An 18182-nucleotide genomic window follows, 5' to 3' on the forward strand; every position below is an offset into this window, starting at 1 on the left:
AAAGTAAAACACCCATTCTGTGCCCAAGAATGAGTGGGGGACACATATTACACGAGATCCAATATCCTGCAAATAAAAATACAAAGGGGACATGCAGCCTGTGTATAAAACCAAGAAGCATACATATCCTATGCACAGACACAGGGCCCAAAGAATAGCAGAGTATAAACGAAGCCATTTATTTTAGTGAATGGCCTCCACTTTGTCTGTGTTGCATTCCCTGAGCTTGTACCTTTAAAACAAAATTAATTGCGTAGATTATTCTCTTCCATTATTAAGGAGGTTTTCAAACATAAAATTAAAGCTTGAATTACAGAGTCTACAACACTGAAACAGGCCATTCGGCCCAACTGGTCTATACAGGCGTTTATGTTCCACGGGAGCCTCCTTCCACCCCTCTTTAACTAATCCTATCAGCATATCCTTCTATTTCTTTCTCCCTTGTGCTTGTCTAGCTTCCCCTTAAATGCATCAATGCTGTTTGCCTGAACTACTCCTTGTAGTAGTGAGTGCCACATTCTTACCACTCTTTGGGTAAAGAAGTTTCTCCTGAATTCCCTATTGGATTTATTGGTGACTATCTTATATTTATGGCCCCTAGTTTTGATCTCCCCTACAATTGGAAACATCTCCATGAATTACCACACAGGGAGTTTCTTAATCTCATCCAGGTTGATATGGGGAGCGTTATGCAGAGACTTTCCCACAGGGAAGAGTGGAAACATTCAAATGCTGAGACTACCCACCTTGCTTGCTCTGCCCTCTGGATCAAGTGATGATGTGTTGGAGGAGGTTTGAAATAAAAAGGGGGAAACTTTATTTCTTTTAAATGAAGAAAAAGCAAATTAAAATCATCTTGCAAGTTCACTTATTCACTCTAGCTGTAGAGTCCATTTGGACTGTCATAAAAGTTACATATTTATGAGTACATTAACGTGAAACAAACTCTGCTTCTAATCTTTTTTTTTAAAAGGTGTGGCACAGTACGTAGACACACCAGTTCTCTGTGCTGCAGCAGTTTCAGGACACAAATTTGATTCCCTAGGCTTTGAGTTTCTGTCAACCCCACTAAACAGAGGCCAGGCACCTCTCTACAGAATGGAGAGAAAATCAGAGGGCCATTTTTTTTATGCCTTCTGGGTTTGGATCCTTATTGCCAAAGACAAGGAAACAGGTCACCCTCTTGGGCATAGGTGGTGTACTGCCAGAGAAAGTTTCTACCTCAACAGACTGACCATGCACCCTGGGCAACCAACTATCTACTGCACTAACGGTTTCCTTAATCAGTATAAAAATATATAAACAGTTATAAATGCATGTTTGAGTGACAGTGCCAAATTGATGATCGTTTTATCTTGTGGGCCCATGTCCACAAAAAACTGGATTGAGACTTCACAAACTCATTTCAGAGGTGACCATTGTTTCATCAGTCTGGACCGGATTTGAACTCAGGTCCCAGAGGTGAAAGGTAAGTATTTAAGTCACTGCACTACCCAGTTCCACGCTGTACTCGGTCAAACATATCAACTCTCAGTGGTGCAGAAATTAATTTCACCACCCTGTTTCATTCTGATACTCTAATTTGCTGGGCAGCCTTGTGATAAGTCTTCTGATTTTATGTTGCTAGGTAGGCTGCCTTTTGTGCAATATTATCCTACCTCAGCGAAGATATAAACTGATACAGCAACAAGAGCGCTTAAGAGATTGAGCATTTTTGAAAAGAGACTGCAGTCTACCTTGTTGCCTCATGTCTAATGCCTTATGGCAAAATATATGAATACATCCCAGTTTCATCAATATGACTAAAACAAATCTTTGTATTTCACATTTCTTATTGGCTATCTTCTTTCAGGCACATTCATTTGGACAAAGAACTGACTCTACAATGAACTTTTACAGGAACTTTGGTATTGAACTCTTGCAACCTTACAAATGTTAATGATCTTAATTATGTGATACTGGCAAACCTAGACATAAAACCAGAAACACAAGCAAATCTAAATGTGGACTTGGATAACTGCTAATTTTAGCAAGGACAACTTGTCTTTTGCCATTGCTGAGGTAAAAGAGAAGATAGTGGCTCCATTCTGGCTCAGGTTTTGATGGTCGTTCCAGTTATTCACATCAATCCAAGGCTAGTTTCCTTTTTAATGACTATTTTGTTTTCCCTTCTCCAATTTTCTCCTTTCCTCTCCATAACTGTCCTGAAGGTCTGGAGGTCCTCACTGCCCTCCAGTGCCTCAATCAAGTGGCTATTTGTCCTGTGTGCGATAGTGAGTGTCAGCAGGTTACTTGACTGTAGAGGACGTCACAGCCAAGCCCTGCCTGGTCCTCACCCAAAGCACACGCACACGCACACCAACAATGCTGGCAAGTTACCCATCCCTACCCTAGGGATGCTGCAGCCAATTGCTCAGCCCAGATTAGGTATTGAACTGGCCTGTACGGCTCAAAGGTCGTGACTTTACCTTTAAGCTAACACCTTGCACCCCGAGCAGTTTATCCCAGGACTCGGTATCCATCAATCTCGAACAGGTTCTCATTCCACTGGCACACCTGCACGAGTACAAGTTAACATTTTCCTATTGCTTCCTCTCAATAGTTTGGCATCAAAAAACAACGCCCCTTCCAACGACCATAGGCTATTGTGGGCGATAAATCTTTCCGGGCACACAACCTCTTTCTCCCCACTGTAAACGAGCGAGGTCCCAACCAGGAGTGTTATTCACATCAGTAGCTTTTACCCACAGAATGCTAACTAGGCTGACTAGAATAATCCGCACCAACCCACTTCCGTCAGATCAAGAGGACTGAGCCAAGAATCCGTTCTAATGACATTAGCAATGTTAGTTTCTTGTTACAAAAGAGAACCTCCTATTTGGGAAGTTTATGCAAATTGCAATTGTTGGCTTTCCCATTATTTTGTTCTGTTGGTGCCTTGCTCTGCGCCGCACTGCTGCTACTCCTGGGCATTCCTGCTTACCTCTTGCAAATTCTGGCTGTTACTAGCTGCGTCAAGTTTTAATTGTCATCTGTACATAGTGGAATAGATTTTTATCTTTATGCCTGAACTTAAGCATCATCTGGGCAGATCACAGAAAGGAAAATCAGATGGGGAGGATTTCTGTTCCCCATTCAGATATTTTATGCCAAGATATGAAAAATGAAAATCTACCCCAGCGATTCCTAACTGTCTATCTTTGCTCCTGATAACCACACAGCAATAGCCAGAGGCGATCATTCCACCAGGTTGCTTGCACTGCTTATATGCAGATATATCTACCTATACTTGGTCATTCATGGATATTCATAGTTAGTATTTAGCTGTCTCTAAACATTGTTGGCTGTTGCTGTCCTGGTCGTTCCTGATCATACTTGCTTGTTCTTGACATTAAGAACATAAGAACATAAGAAATAGGAGCAGGAGTAGGCTATTTGGCCCCTCGAGCCTGCCCCGCCATTCAATAAGATCATGGCTGATCTGATCCTAACCTCAAATCTAAATTCATGTCCAATTTCCTGCCCGCTCCCCGTAACCCCTAATTCCCTTTACTTCTAGGAAACTGCCTTTCTGTTTTAAATTTATTTAATGATGTAGCTTCCACAGCTTCCTGGGGCAGCAAATTCCACAGACCTACTACCCTCTGAGTGAAGAAGTTTCTCCTCATCTCAGTTTTGAAAGAGCAGCCCCTTATTCTAAGATTATGCCCCCTAGTTCTAGTTTCACCCATCCTTGGGAACATCCTTACCGCATCCACCCGATCAAGCCCCTTCACAATCTTATATGTTTCAATAAGATCGCCTCTCATTCTTCTGAACTCCAATGAGTAGAGTCCCAATCTACTCAACCTCTCCTCATATGTCCGCCCCCTCATCCCCGGGATTAACCGAGTGAACCTTCTTTGTACTGCCTCGAGAGCAAGTATGTCTTTTCTTAAGTATGGTCACCAAAACTGTATGCAGTATTCCAGGTGCGGTCTCACCAATACCTTATATAACTGCAGCAATACCTCCCTGTTTTTATATTCTATCCCCCGAGCAATAAAAGCCAACATTCCGTTGGCCTTCTTGATCACCTGCTGTACCTGCATACTAACTTTTTGATTTTCTTGCACTAGGACCCCCAGATCCCTTTGTACTGCAGTACTTTCCAGTTTCTCGCCATTAAGATAATAACTTGCTCTCTGATTTTTCCTGCCAAAGTGCATAACCTCACATTTTCCAATATTGTATTGCATCTGCCAAATCTCCGCCCACTCACCCAGCCTGTCTATATCCCCCTGTAGGTTTTTTATTTCCTCCTCACTCTCTACTTTCCCTCCCATCTTTGTATCATCTGCAAACTTTGATATGTTACACTCGGTCCCCTCCTCCAAATCGTTAATATAGATTGTAAAGAGTTGGGGACCCAGCACCGACCCCTGCGGAACACCACTGGCTACTGGTTGCCAGTCCAAGAATGAACCATTTATCCCAACTCTCTGCTTTCTGTTAGCTAACCAAACCTCCACCCATGCCAGAATATTGCCCCCAATCCAGTGATTCTTTATCTTGAGCAATAATCTTTTATGTGGCACCTTGTCGAATGCCTTCTGGAAGTCCAAATACACTACGTCCACTGGTTCCCCTTTATCCACCCTGTACGTTACGTCCTCAAAGAACTCAAGCAAATTTGTCAGACATGACTTCCCCTTCATAAAGCCATGCTGACTTTGTTCTATTAAATTATGTTTATCCAAATGTTCCGCCACTGTCTCCTTAATAATAGACTCCAAAATTTTACCCACCACAGATGTTAGGCTAACTGGTCTATAATTTCCAGCCTTCTGCCTACTACCCTTTTTAAATAAGGGTGTTACATTAGCAGTTTTCCAATCTGCCGGGACCTTTGGCGAGTCCAGAGAATTTTGGAAAATTATTACCAAAGCATCCACAATCCCGACTGCCACTTCCCTCAAGACCCTAGGATGTAAGCCATCGGGTCCAGGGGATTTATCCGCCTTGAGTCCCATTAATTTACTGAGTACCAATTCCTTAGTGATTTTAATCGTATTTAGCTCCTCCCCCCCTAGAGCCCCCTGTTTGTCCACTGTTGGGTTATTCTTAGTGTCCTCTACCGTAAAGACTGAAACAAAATATTTGTTCAGCATTTTTGCCATCTCCATGTTTCCCACCATTAATTTCCCGGTCTCATCCTCTAAGGGACCTACGTTTGCCTTAGCTACCCCTTTTCTTTTTATATAACTATAGAAACTCTTGCTATCTGTTTTTATATTTTATGCTAATTTATTTTCATAATCTATCTTCCCTTTCTTAATCAATCCTTTAATTACTTTTTGCTGTCTTTTGAAGACTTCCCAATCTTCTATCCTCCCACTAAGTTTGGCTACCTTATATGTCCTTGTTTTTAGTCGGATACTATCCTTAATTTCTTTACTTAGCCACGGATGGCTGTCATTTCTTTTACACCCTTTTCTCCTCAGTGGAATATATATTTTTTGAAAGTTGTAAAATAACTCCTTAAATGAACACCAATGCTCATGTACCGTCTTACCCTTTAATCTATTTTCCCAGTCCACTTTAATCAATTCCGCTCTCATACCATCATAGTCTCCTTTATTCAAGCTCAGTACGCTTGTTTGAGAGCCAACCTTCTCACCCTCTAATTGGATATGGAATGTAGCCATGTTATGGTCACTCATTCCAAGGGGATCCTTAACTAGGACGTTATTAATTAATCCTGGCTCATTACACAGGACCAGGTCCAAGGTTGCTTGCCCCCTTGTAGGATCAGTTACATACTGCTCAAGAAATCCATCCCTAATACACTCAATAAACTCTTCCTCAAGGCTGCCCTGCCCAATGTGATTTGTCCAGTTAATATAATAGTTAAAATCCCCCATAATTATAGCTGTTCCCTTATTACATGCCCCGACTATTTCCTGATTAATACTTCTTCCAGCAGAGTTGCAACTATTAGGAGGCCTATATACTACGCCCACTAGTGTTTTTTTCCCCTTATTATTCCTTATCTCTACCCAAACTGTTTCATTATCCTGATCCTTTGACCCAATATAATTTCTCAGTATTCGTGATTATTAACATAACCACCCCACCTCCCCTTCCTTCCTTCCTGCCTGTCCTTCCTGATTGTTAAATATCCTGGCATATTTAATTCCCAGTCGTTGTCACCCTGCAGCTATGTTTCTGTAATGGCCACAAGATCATACCCATACGTAGTTATTTGTGCCATTAACTCGTCCATTTTGTTACGAATGCTACGTGCATTCAGATAAAGAACTTTCAAATATGTTTTGTGACACTTAGTTCCTGCTTTTTCCTTTTTTAACACTTTACCTTTTACTCCATACCTTCTGTCCCTTCCTGACACGCTTTCCTCTGTCTCCCTGCTCAGGTTCCCAACCCCCTGCCACAGCTTTGATGCTGGGTTAATCGCCTTACGCCTTCTAGTTTTTATTTTATCTGTCGTGCCTAAAGTACACTTTCTTTCCGCTGCTCTACGCTTTTCCCTTTCACTTGTTCTTGAACAACTGTTTGTACTATTTGTATTGTAGATTTCCCCTGGGTCTTCCCCTCTCCTTGCTGCTCTCAACTTTATTCCCTTCTGACTCCCCGCTCTGGTTCCCATCCCCCTGCCACTCTAGTTTAAACCTTCCCCAACAGCACTAGCAAACACCCCCGCAAGGACATTGGTCCCGGTCCTGCTCAGGTGTAACCCGTCCCGCTTGTACAGGTCCCACCTTCCCCAGAACCGGTCCCAATGTCCCAGGAATCTAAATCCCTCCCTCCTACACCATCCCTGCAGCCACGCATTCATCCTGTCTATTCTCCTGTTCCTATACTCACTAGCACGTGGCACCGGTAGTAATCCTGAGATCACTACCTTTGAAGTCCTGCTTTTTAATTTATCTCCTAACTCCTTAAATTCACCTTGCAGGACCTCATCCCTTTTTTTACCTATGTCGTTGGTACCAATATGGACCATGACTACTGGCTGTTCACCTTCCCCCTCCAGAATGCCCTGCAGCCGCTCCGTTACATCCTTGACCCTAGCACCAGGGAGGCAACATACCATCCTGGAGTCACGTTTGCGGCCGCAGAAACGCCTATCTGTTCCGCTTACAATTGAATCCCCTATCACTATAGCCCTGCCACTCTTTTTTTCCTCCCCTCCTGTGCAGCAGAGCCACCCGTGGTGCCCCGAACCTGGCTCTTGCTGCTTTCCCCTGATAAGCCATCTCCCCCAACAGTATCCAAAGCGGTATATCTGTTTGAGAGGGAAATGGCCCCAGGGGACTCCTACTCTACCTGCCTAGTCCTTTTACTCTGCCTGGCGGTCACCCATTTCCTTTCTGCCTGCGTAGTCTTTACCTGCGGTGTGACCACCTCACTGAACGTGCTATCCACGATAGTCTCAGCATCGCGGATGCTCCACAGTGAATCCACCCGCAGCTCCAGCTCCGAAAGACGGTTAGCCAGTAGCTGCAGCTGGACACACTTCCTGCACACATGGTCACCAGGGACACTGGTAGTGTCCATGACTTCCCACATAGTGCAGGAGGAGCATATCACTGGTGCGAGCTGTGTTGCCATGACTTGCCTTAGACTCTCAGACTCTCCTCCCACTCTCGGTCTCTCCTTTTATACTGTGCTCACCTCTCTGACTCTCCTGCTTCACCTGTGACGTCGCACAGTAGTTGTCTCTTGTTGCAGGTCTGCTGCTGCTTTTATTCCCCAATCTCAGTCTTCTATTCTCAGGTCCACTGCCGCTCTTGGGAAAAAGTTAGGAAAAGCAAGGCAAAGCAGCACCTCCTTCCCCCAACTCCCACACTTAGCAAACTCTCAGTTCACATTCCTGGCTGTTTCTGACCATTCCTGCCTTGGATTGTTCTAGTTAACTTCAACCTGTTATAACTCACTTGCAAGACCATATTTGGCACTGGAAACATGAAATATTTGCACACAACATATGGATGTCAATTAGTTGTGGATTTCCAATTACATTCTCCTCCCCCAATGCAGCCCAATTTCATCCCTCCACCAGACTAGACCAATCACCCCACCCCTGTCAAGTAACCCAATCATTTGCTCTTTCTCAACAGAGACCAATTAAAGTCTCCTTCCTCAGTGAAATCCAATCACACCATCCCTCTCCAACTCAGTCCAATAATACTCTTCACCCTGGATACAACCCAGTCACACTCATCCCTCAGTACAGCCCATTCATAACTCAGAGACCATTGCCACAATTTAACCAAAGAACTATTGCAAGTTTACTTCACAGAAGGAGGACCTCAACCCAGCAGGGGTTGGTTTGGTGGCGTCCGAGTGACCCACTCTGGAGAGGCGGGTCCGTGGTTATATTTGGCAGCCATTTAAATTTAATGCTGGCCGGCCGGGTTTTCCGGGGCTCGGGAAACCCAGCAGGTAAAGAGACGTGGGAACAGCCAGATCCAGCAGGTAAGTGCTTTTTATAGCACTGCTTGTGAGCCAGGAGAAGCAGGAGTGCTTCCTGGGACCCCTCAAGCAAATCTCCTGCTGCGATCAGCCATCCCTCCTCCTCCTCCCCCTCCTCCTCCTCCCCCTCCTCCTCCTCCCCCTCCCCCTCCTCCCCCTCCCCCTCCCCCTCCTCCCCCTCCCCCTCCCCCTCCCCCTCCCCCCCCATACCCGCAATCACTCCGGGGTCCCCTCTCCCTCCTGATTGACTGTACTTGAAAGTGAGAGTCCAGGTAAATAAAGTCAAGGAATTATATATTTGAAACCCAAGGTCTTTGTGTTCCTCCAAACCCTTCAGCATCATTCCATTGAGTTTAAACTTCTATTCCTTGTTTTCTTTCGCCTAAATGCATTACTTCACACTTCTCTGCTTTAAATTGCACCTTTCGTCTGTCTTCCCTTTATATTCTCTTGAAGTCTTTTACAACCTTCCCCACTGTTTATCAAACCCTCTACTTTTGTGTCATCAGCAATTTTTGATATCATGCTTTCCATGCCCAAATCAAGAGAACAAGGTAACGAGAACAAAAGTGAACCCAACACAGACTCCTGACCACCACTTCCAACCATTCTACAATCTGAGCAACACCTATTTACCCTAAATCTGTTTCCTGTTCATCAACCAACTTTCTATGCATACTGCAACACTCCCTCATACCATACAACTGCATTTTTTGTAACAAGCCTTATTGAATGTCTTTTGAAAATTCATGCACAGTACATCTAATTTTCTCTATCTATACAGTCAGTGGCTTCTTCAAAAATCTTCATTAAATTTGTTAAGCATGATTTTCTTTTTATAAGTTCATGCTGGCTGTCCTTGATTATCCCATGCTCATCAATTTGATGTAGAATTATGGATTCTAAGAACTTGCTTACAATTGACGGTAAATTAACTAGTCTATGCTTGTTGTTAGCTTCTCTCCCAATTTGAAGAGGGGTGTTACAATGGCTGCCTTCCAATCCCACAATATGCACATCTAAGGAGGGCTGAAAGATTGTGGTCAGGGACTTTGGTATCTCCTCTTTCACATCCTTCAATAGCCTTGGGTGCAGCCATCAGGGCCCACTGACTAATCCACCTCCAGCTCTGCTAATTTTTTCTTTTCTATCAATTTTTTTTTACAGCTTCCTCTAGTGCACCTACATTCTCACTGCCACCGCCATTTGTTTAAAAAAAATCGCAAAATATTTACTTAACATATCTGTAATAGTTTCACCTCCACAACTAAATTCCCCTCTTCATCCCTGAACTGTCCTACTCTCTCTAACTATTCTTTTCATTTTAATATGCTTATAAAAGTCCCTACTATTTCCTTTTTATATTATCTGCCAGTCTTTTTTTTTCTTCTCTTTCAGCCCTTTTAATCTCCCTGATCACCTCTAACTACACTTGCTATATTCTTTAGTTTCATTACCATATGTCTCCCATTTAAATTTTAGTTTGGTATTAATTTTCCTATTGATCCATAGAACCTAATCCTTCCATGCACTTCCTTATTGAGATATATATATATATATTTGGAAACTTAGCCATGTCATATTTGAAGATTCCCCACTGCTGATCCATCATTCTGTTTGCTAACTTTTCTGCCTAATTAATTTGGGCCAGATTCCTTGGGGGCAATTTTTAAAATTGGCCCGCCCGTTCGGGAAACTGACGGGATCTCGTGCAAAGCTGGTTTTACACCGCACCTAATTTTACTCTCCATTAAAGTCAATATAGAGCAATATTGGGCGGGGTGTAAAACTGGCATTCCACCCGATTCGGTGGGTTTCCCGCCTGGCGAGTTAGGTTAAAATGACCCTCCTTATCTCACTGAACTTTGCCTTATCTTTGACTCTTCGTTATCCTTTTTCTATTTTCACATTGTACCTAACAATGTTGTGGTTGCTATTTCCCAATCATTCTCCTACTGTCACATTAGCTATTTGTCCCACTTCATCGATTGAACTCAATCAAGCAAGATTTCTTTTTTGTTGTACTAGAAACATACTGATCTAGGAAGCAGTCTTGAGTGCGTTCAAAACAGCTTTTCCACTTTGACCCCATACACGCTCCACATCCTAGTCCACCTTGGGATAGTTTAAAATTTACCTTTTTATCCCAATCTCCCTCTTGGCACACACACCTATCCCCAATCCATTACAATTTCCACACCTCCTCTCCCTTCCAAAGCACCACAATCAAAGGTTTTTTTTAAGCATTTCCATAAACATTTCTTATTTTTTCCTTTTCTCTTAGTCAGTTGTTACAGATGTGTGCGCACGTCTGTGGTGGGGCTGTGCTTAGTTGACCAGGGAATTAAATTAAAACGGGTTGGGTTTAAAAGAATAATCAATTGGGCGTGGTGAGAACACTGCTGCCTTTGATTCTCCGCAAGAAACCAGAGCGTTCTTTGATCCTGGGTTTTTAATAATTAACAGACTGTCAAAGCTTAACCAACGCTGTCAGCAGCACAGCCATTGTATCACATCGCTGGCTGTTGTGTGCAGCCCCACAACACAATGCAGTCATCTGATCACTAAATCCTACTGCACTTCAGTGTTTGATGTTTATGGGTCATTGTAAAGTTTCTTTATGTCTGTTTATATTTTAGTTTGGTATTAATGCTCCTGTTAAACGCTAATAGCCAATAGTGACAATGGAACTCTCTTTAAAAATTCTCATTTGCAGAGGCTGTTGTAACATTTTGAAAATGGGTTTAATATTTGTGATGATGCTTTGTGTCCTTTGCTGTACATAGAAACACAGCAAGATATCCTAAAGCAGCCCATAACAGAGAATCAAAATGAAGTTCAGATTGTATAATCAATCTGATTTCTAATTAGTGCAAACCTCTTGGAAGTGGAACTGAGCCAATAAAGTTGCTGTTCCCTTCCACAGCAAAGGGGGACAAAAAGTCCCAATTTTTCAAACTTTCCATCTGCATAAAGCAAGAGTTAGGAACACAGGAACAGGAGTAGGCCATTCAGCCCCTCGAGCCTATTCTGCCATTCAATGAGATCATGGCTGATCTGTATCCTAACTCCATCCACCCGCCTTGGCTCCATAATCCCTTAACGCCCTTGGCTAGCAAAAATCTATTGATCTCCAATTTAAAATTATTAATTAAGCTAGCATTTATTGCTTTTAGTGGGAGGGAGTTCCACACTTCCACCACCCTTTGCGTGAAGAAGTATTTCTTACCTTCTCTCCTGAATGGCCTGGCTCTGATTTTAAGGTTCTGTCCCCTTGCCCCAGTCTCCCCCACCAGCGGAAAAGCTTTCTCTCGATCAACCCTATTAATTCCTTTCAAAATCCTAAAAACCTTAATCAAATCACCCTTAATCTTATATATTCCAGGGAATACAAGCCTAGCTCTGCTATTTTTAAAAAAAGAAGCAAGAAAAAGGCCAGGGCCAGAGTGATCTGGACTAGTTTCAATCGCCAAAGTGGGGGGGATCGAAGAGGAATTTCCCAGATTCTTTTTTCCCCAAATTGGCCTGGGTTTTTATCTGGTTTGTCGTCTCTCCCAAGAGATCACACGGTTTTGGGTGGGGTGAGGAGTGTATAATATTGTGATGCACAAGATATTACAATTGTGTGGGACAGGCTGGATGGACCACAGGGTCTTTTTCTGTCCATCACATGTTCATATGACCCCATAAATAAGCATGACTTGGCTTTGGGCTCCGGATGTTTCAACTATGGACTGGCTAACTACAGCCATTGCTTTCCTCATTTGGCCTGGATTTTGCTCTGAAAATAACAGCGAGGCTAATGGGGGGTCACCGTTATTTCAGTGCACCTGGTACCGCACATGCGCAGTTAAACACGGAAATCCAGAAGTTCCTCTATCAGATACCCTACTGCTTTGTAAGCTTTGCAAGAACTGCATCTTGCCGGGTGAGTCACCGTTAAAATTAATGCAACAGTGCAAAGTTCCTCTACTGCCCAGAAGGAAACCGTACCTGGAATACTGCATACAGTTTTGGTCTCCAGACTTAAGAAAAGACATACTTGCTCTCGAGGCAGTACAAAGAAGGTTCACTCGGTTAATCCCGGGGATGAGGGGGCGGACATATGAGGAGAGGTTGAGTAGATTGGGACTCTACTCATTGGAGTTCAGAAGAATGAGAGGCGATCTTATTGGAACATATAAGATTGTGAAGGGGCTTGATCGGGTGGATGCGGTAAGGATGTTCCCAAGGATGGGTGAAACTAGAACTAGGGGGCATAATCTTAGAATAAGGGGCTGCTCTTTCAAAACTGAGATGAGGAGAAACTTCTTCACTCAGAGGGTAGTAGGTCTGTGGAATTTGCTGCCCCAGGAAGCTGTGGAAGCTACATCATTAAATAAATTTAAAACAGAAATAGACAGTTTCCTAGAAGTAAAGGGAATTAGGGGTTACGGGGAGCGGGCAGGAAATTGGACATGAATTTAGATTTGAGGTTAGGATCAGATCAGCCATGATCTTATTGAATGGCGGAGCAGGCTCGAGGGGCCGATTGGCCTACTCCTGCTCCTATTTCTTATGTTCTTCTTATGTTTCTTATAATCTCACCAAAAAAAGGTACGTCAAGCTTCTTTTAAGTCTAAGCAAATTTTAACGGTAAGTCTTAATTACTACCAAGCAACTTCTCTGGCACCAAAAATTAATTTTTACAAGTGTGGCGTCTCATTCCCTCACATTTTAATTGTTGTTGGACATTTAAAAAAAAAATTTAATTTACGTTTTTATTTTTTTACATTTTCTTTGTCTTTTTTATCTCTGTCTTTTAATTCAGTATTTCTTACCCTCTATTTATTTTGCTTTCCGTGACTGATTTTACATTGAATTCACTATTCCAATTTACATTTCCTGGTTCTGTGTCTGCGCTGCTTATTAACATGCTTCAATCTGATCGATTAAAGGGATACACAGCAGCTTCCCCCGTTCACACAGGTCCCAGATACCCGGGAGAGGGCGCTGCACTGGATTGAGGGCCCGACAAGAGGAACTTGCAGTGTTAAAAGCCCATGAAAAGTCTATGGGCAAGTCCAAGTCTAACAAGCAGCAGGTGGCGTTTGTTCGCTGCTCAGAGCAAAATCAGTCCCAGTGTCTTTGTGTAATACTACACCGTACCAAGGGAAAAGGATTGCTCTTATCCGCCTACATCGTACCAAGGGAAAGGACGTGTTCTTATCTGACATCGTACCAAGGGAAAACCAACCAGTTCAATGGAAATGTAGTTTTATCTGAATTAAAATTATTTCTAATAATTGTTGCTACTAATATCATAAGCAGAAAGGTCTGTGGTATATTACATATTGGAATGTTTCCCCACCCGTTGAAACAAGACTACCAAGATCAGAAATGATAAAACTCTCTCTTTTAGTCACCTTGAGAGATCGTGCCAGTGATTTGCTTCCATATTTTGAAGAAAAAAATGCCTTGGATAAATGAACATTGAACACCTTTTCCTAACAGTCATGAGCGAGATCAGACCTTCATCTGGCTGAGCTAGATTCAAAGGCCTGTTCTTGGAATCATACAGCACAGAAGGAGGCCATTCGGCCCATCGTGCCTGTGCCAGCTCTTTGAAGGAGCTCTCCAATTAGTCCCACTCCCCTGCTCTTTCCCCATAGCCCTGCTCTAAGGACATTGTCAAATTGCACCCATTATGTTCCCTGCTGTTACTATTACAAAGTCAGGAAACAAAACTAAGATCAGTAAAGCGGTCAGCATTCACGAGCAGGACTAATGACTGCTCCGCTAAGATCTGGCAATAATCTTAGATCTGTATTAATAAAATACCAAAAGAAAAGAGTGATAAATTGCAGCTAGTTCTGACTTGTGCGTCAAGTGTGCCAAGAGCTGTGTTTGTTCACTTCGGAATGCATTCCAGTTTGGCTACATCAGACAATTTATGTGTAATTACAGGTTCTAAGGTAGACTCCCAGTGTTTAAAATGTGAAATGAAACAATGATGCTGAAGGGATTTTTTTTTGTTCTCTTTAGCTGTATCGAGGTGCCAAAAAACTGTTCCAGATTGTTGTTTCCTGTCCCTAATACTACTCTCTGCAGTTCATCAAGCAACTTGTACGAGACTTCACATTTAACCTGTAAATTGATCAGAAGTGCCAGCTGTTCTATTAGTGTCTTTTATTTTACTGTACATTTGATATAGTGAAATGTGAAAAGAGCAGCAGATGTGAAAATATTGGTCAAAGGAAGTTTCTTGGAGATAATTCAACATCAATTTGGGAACATCAGTGGGAACTGTTAATTGTATCCATATGATTTATAACAATTAGTGTTAATTGTATTCAGGTGGTGTGTGTCAACTGGGGACTCTCGTATGCATTTATAAGAGGGCTTATCTGGGGTGTGGGGTGGGTAATGTGGATCTCTGTGAATATAGGCTGGGAAGCAACTGAAGACAAGCCTCTCGTATTCTATCCTTCAACAGCTGGCTATCCAATTTATTACATGGTAGCAGAGGATGGTATTGAAGAGAAACTGGGTGATGCAGATGTTTGAGTGGATTCTCCCACTGCTGGAAAGGTAATCTTAAAAATCTTTTTGGTAACACATTTATGGGAGTGTAGGTCAATTGAATACAGAATTGTTGGATAAGAACATAAGAAATAGGAGCAGGAGTAGGCCAATCGGCCCCTTGAGCCTGCTCCACCATTCAATAAGATCATGGCTGATCTGATCCTAATCTCAAATCTGAATTCATGTCCAATTTCCTGCCCGCTCCCCGTAACCCCTAATTCCCTTTACTTCTAGGAAACTGTCGATTTCTGTTTTAAATTTATTTAATGATGTAGCTTCCACAGCTTCCTGGGGCAGCAAATTCCACAGACCTACTACCCTCTGAGTGAAGAAGTTTCTCCTCATCTCAGTTTTGAAAGAGCAGCCCCTTATTCTAAGATTATGCTCCCTAGTTCTAGTTTCACCCATCCTTGGGAACATCCTTACCGCATCCACCCGATCAAGCCCCTTCACAATCTTATATGTTTCAATAAGATCGCCTCTCATTCTTCTGAACTCCAATGAGTAGAGTCCCAATCTACTCAACCTCTCCTCATATGTCCGCCCCCTCATCCCCGGGATTAACCGAGTGAACCTTCTTTGTACTGCCTTGAGAGCAAGTATGTCTTTTCTTAAGTCTGGAGACCAAAACTGTATGCAGTATTCCAGGTGCAGTCTCACCAATACCTCCCTGTTTTTATATTCTATCCCCCGAGCAATAAAAGCCAACATTCCGTTGGCCTTCTTGATCACCTGCTGCACCTGCATACTAACTTTTTGATTTTCTTGCACTAGGACCCCCAGATCCCTTTGTACTGCAGTACTTTCCAGTTTCTTGCCTTTAAGATAATAACTTGCTCTCATTTTTCCTGCCAAAGTGCATAACCTCACAAATTTCCAATATTGTATTGCATCTGCCAAATCTCCGCCCACTCACCCAGCCTGTCTATATCCCCCTGTAGGTTTTTTATGTCCTCCTCACTCTCCACTTTCCCTCCCATCTTTGTATCATCTGCAAACTTTGATACGATACACTCGGTCCCCTCCTCCAAATCGTTGATATAGATTGTAAAGAGTTGGGGACCCAGCACCGACCCCCTGCGGAACACCACTGGCTACTGGTTGCCAGTCCGAGAATGAACCATTTATCCCAACTCTCTGCTTCCTGTTCGATAACCAATCCTCCACCCATGCCAGAATATTACCCCCAATCCAGTGATTCTTTATCTTGAGCAATAATCTTTTATGTGGCACCTTGTCGAATGCCTTCTGGAAGTCCAAATACACTACGTCCACTGGTTCCCCTTTATCCACCCTGTACGTTATGTCCTCCAAGAACTCAAGCAAATTTGTCAGACATGACTTCCCCTTCGTAAAGCCATGCTGACTTTGTCCTATTAAATTATGTTTATCCAAATGTTCCGCTACTGTCTCCTTAATAATAGATTCCAAAATTTTACCCACCACAGATGTTAGGCTAACTGGTCTATAATTTCCAGCCTTCTGCCTACTACCCTTTTTAAATAAGGGTGTTACATTAGCAGTTTTCCAATCTGCCGGGACCTTTGCCGAGTCCAGAGAATTTTGGAAAATTATTACCAAAGCATCCACAATCCCTACTGCCACATCCCTCAAGACCCTCGGATGTAAGCCATCAGGTCCAGGGGATTTATCCGCCTTGAGTCCCATTATTTTACTGAGTACCAATTCCTTAGTGATTTTAATCGTATTTAGCTCCTCCCCCCACCCCCCCCCCCCCTAGAGTCCCCTGTTTGTCCAGTGTTGGGATATTCTTAGTGTCCTCTACCGTAAAGACTGAAACAAAATATTTGTTCAGCATTTTTGCCATCTCCATGTTTCCCACCATTAATTTCCCGGTCTCATCCTCTAAGGGACCTACGTTTGCCTTAGCCACCCTTTTTCTTTTTATATAACTATAGATACTCTTATTATCTGTTTTTATACTTTTTGCTAATTTATTTTCATAATCTATCTTCCCTTTCTTAATCAATCCTTTAGTTACTTTTTGCGGTCTTTTGAAGACTTCCCAATCTTCTATCCTCCCACTAAGTTTGGCTACCTTATATGTCCTTGTTTTTAGTCGGATACTCTCCTTAATTTCTTTACTTAGCCACGGATGGCTGTCATTTCTTTTACACCCTTTTTTCCTCAGTAGAATATATTTATTTTGAAAGTTGTAAAATAACTCCTTAAATGGACACCACTGCTCATGTACCGTCTTACCCTTTAATCTATTTTCCCAGTCCACTTTAATCAATTCCGCTCTCATACCATCATAGTTTCCTTTATTCAAGCTCAGTACGCTTGTTTGAGAACCAATCTTCTCACCCTCTAATTGGATATGGAATGTAGCCATGTTATGGTCACTCACTCCAAGGGGATCCTTAACTAGGACATTATTAATTAATCCTGGCTCATTACACAGGACCAGGTCCAAGGTTGCTTGCCCCCTTGTAGGATCAGTTACATACTGCTCAAGAAATCCATCCCTAATACACTCAATAAACTCTTCCTCAAGGCTGCCCTGCCCAATTTGATTTGTCCAGTTAATATAATAGTTAAAATCCCCCATAATTATAGCTGTTCCCTTATTACATGCCCCGACTATTTCCTGATTAATACTTCTTCCAGCAGAGTTGCAACTATTAGGAGGCCTATATACTACGCCCACTAGTGTTTTTTTCCCCTTATTATTCCTTATCTTTACCCAAACTGTTTCATTATCCTGATCCTTTGTCCCAATATCATTTATCTGTATTAGTGATTCCTTCGTTTATTAACATAGCCACCCCACCTCCCCTTCCTTCCTGCCTGTCCTTCCTGATTGTTAAATACCCTGGCATATTTAATTCCCAGTCATTGTCACCCTGCAGCCATGTTTCTGTAATGGCCACAAGATCATACCCATATGTAGTTATTTGTGTCGTTAACTCGTCCATTTTGTTACGAATGCTACGTGCATTCAGATAAAGAACTTTCAAAAATGTTTTGTGACACTTCGTTCCTGCTTTTTCCTTTTTTAACACTTCACCTCTATCAAATCTCCTCACATGGATACAGAATTGGCCAAGGGACAGGAAACAGATTAGTGGAGAATGGTTGTTTTTTGGACTGGAGGGAGGTGTACCGTAGTGTTCCCC

This window comes from Heptranchias perlo, chromosome 27 (genome assembly GCF_035084215.1).
Source record: "Heptranchias perlo isolate sHepPer1 chromosome 27, sHepPer1.hap1, whole genome shotgun sequence".
Classification (NCBI taxonomy): Eukaryota; Metazoa; Chordata; class Chondrichthyes; order Hexanchiformes; family Hexanchidae; genus Heptranchias; species Heptranchias perlo.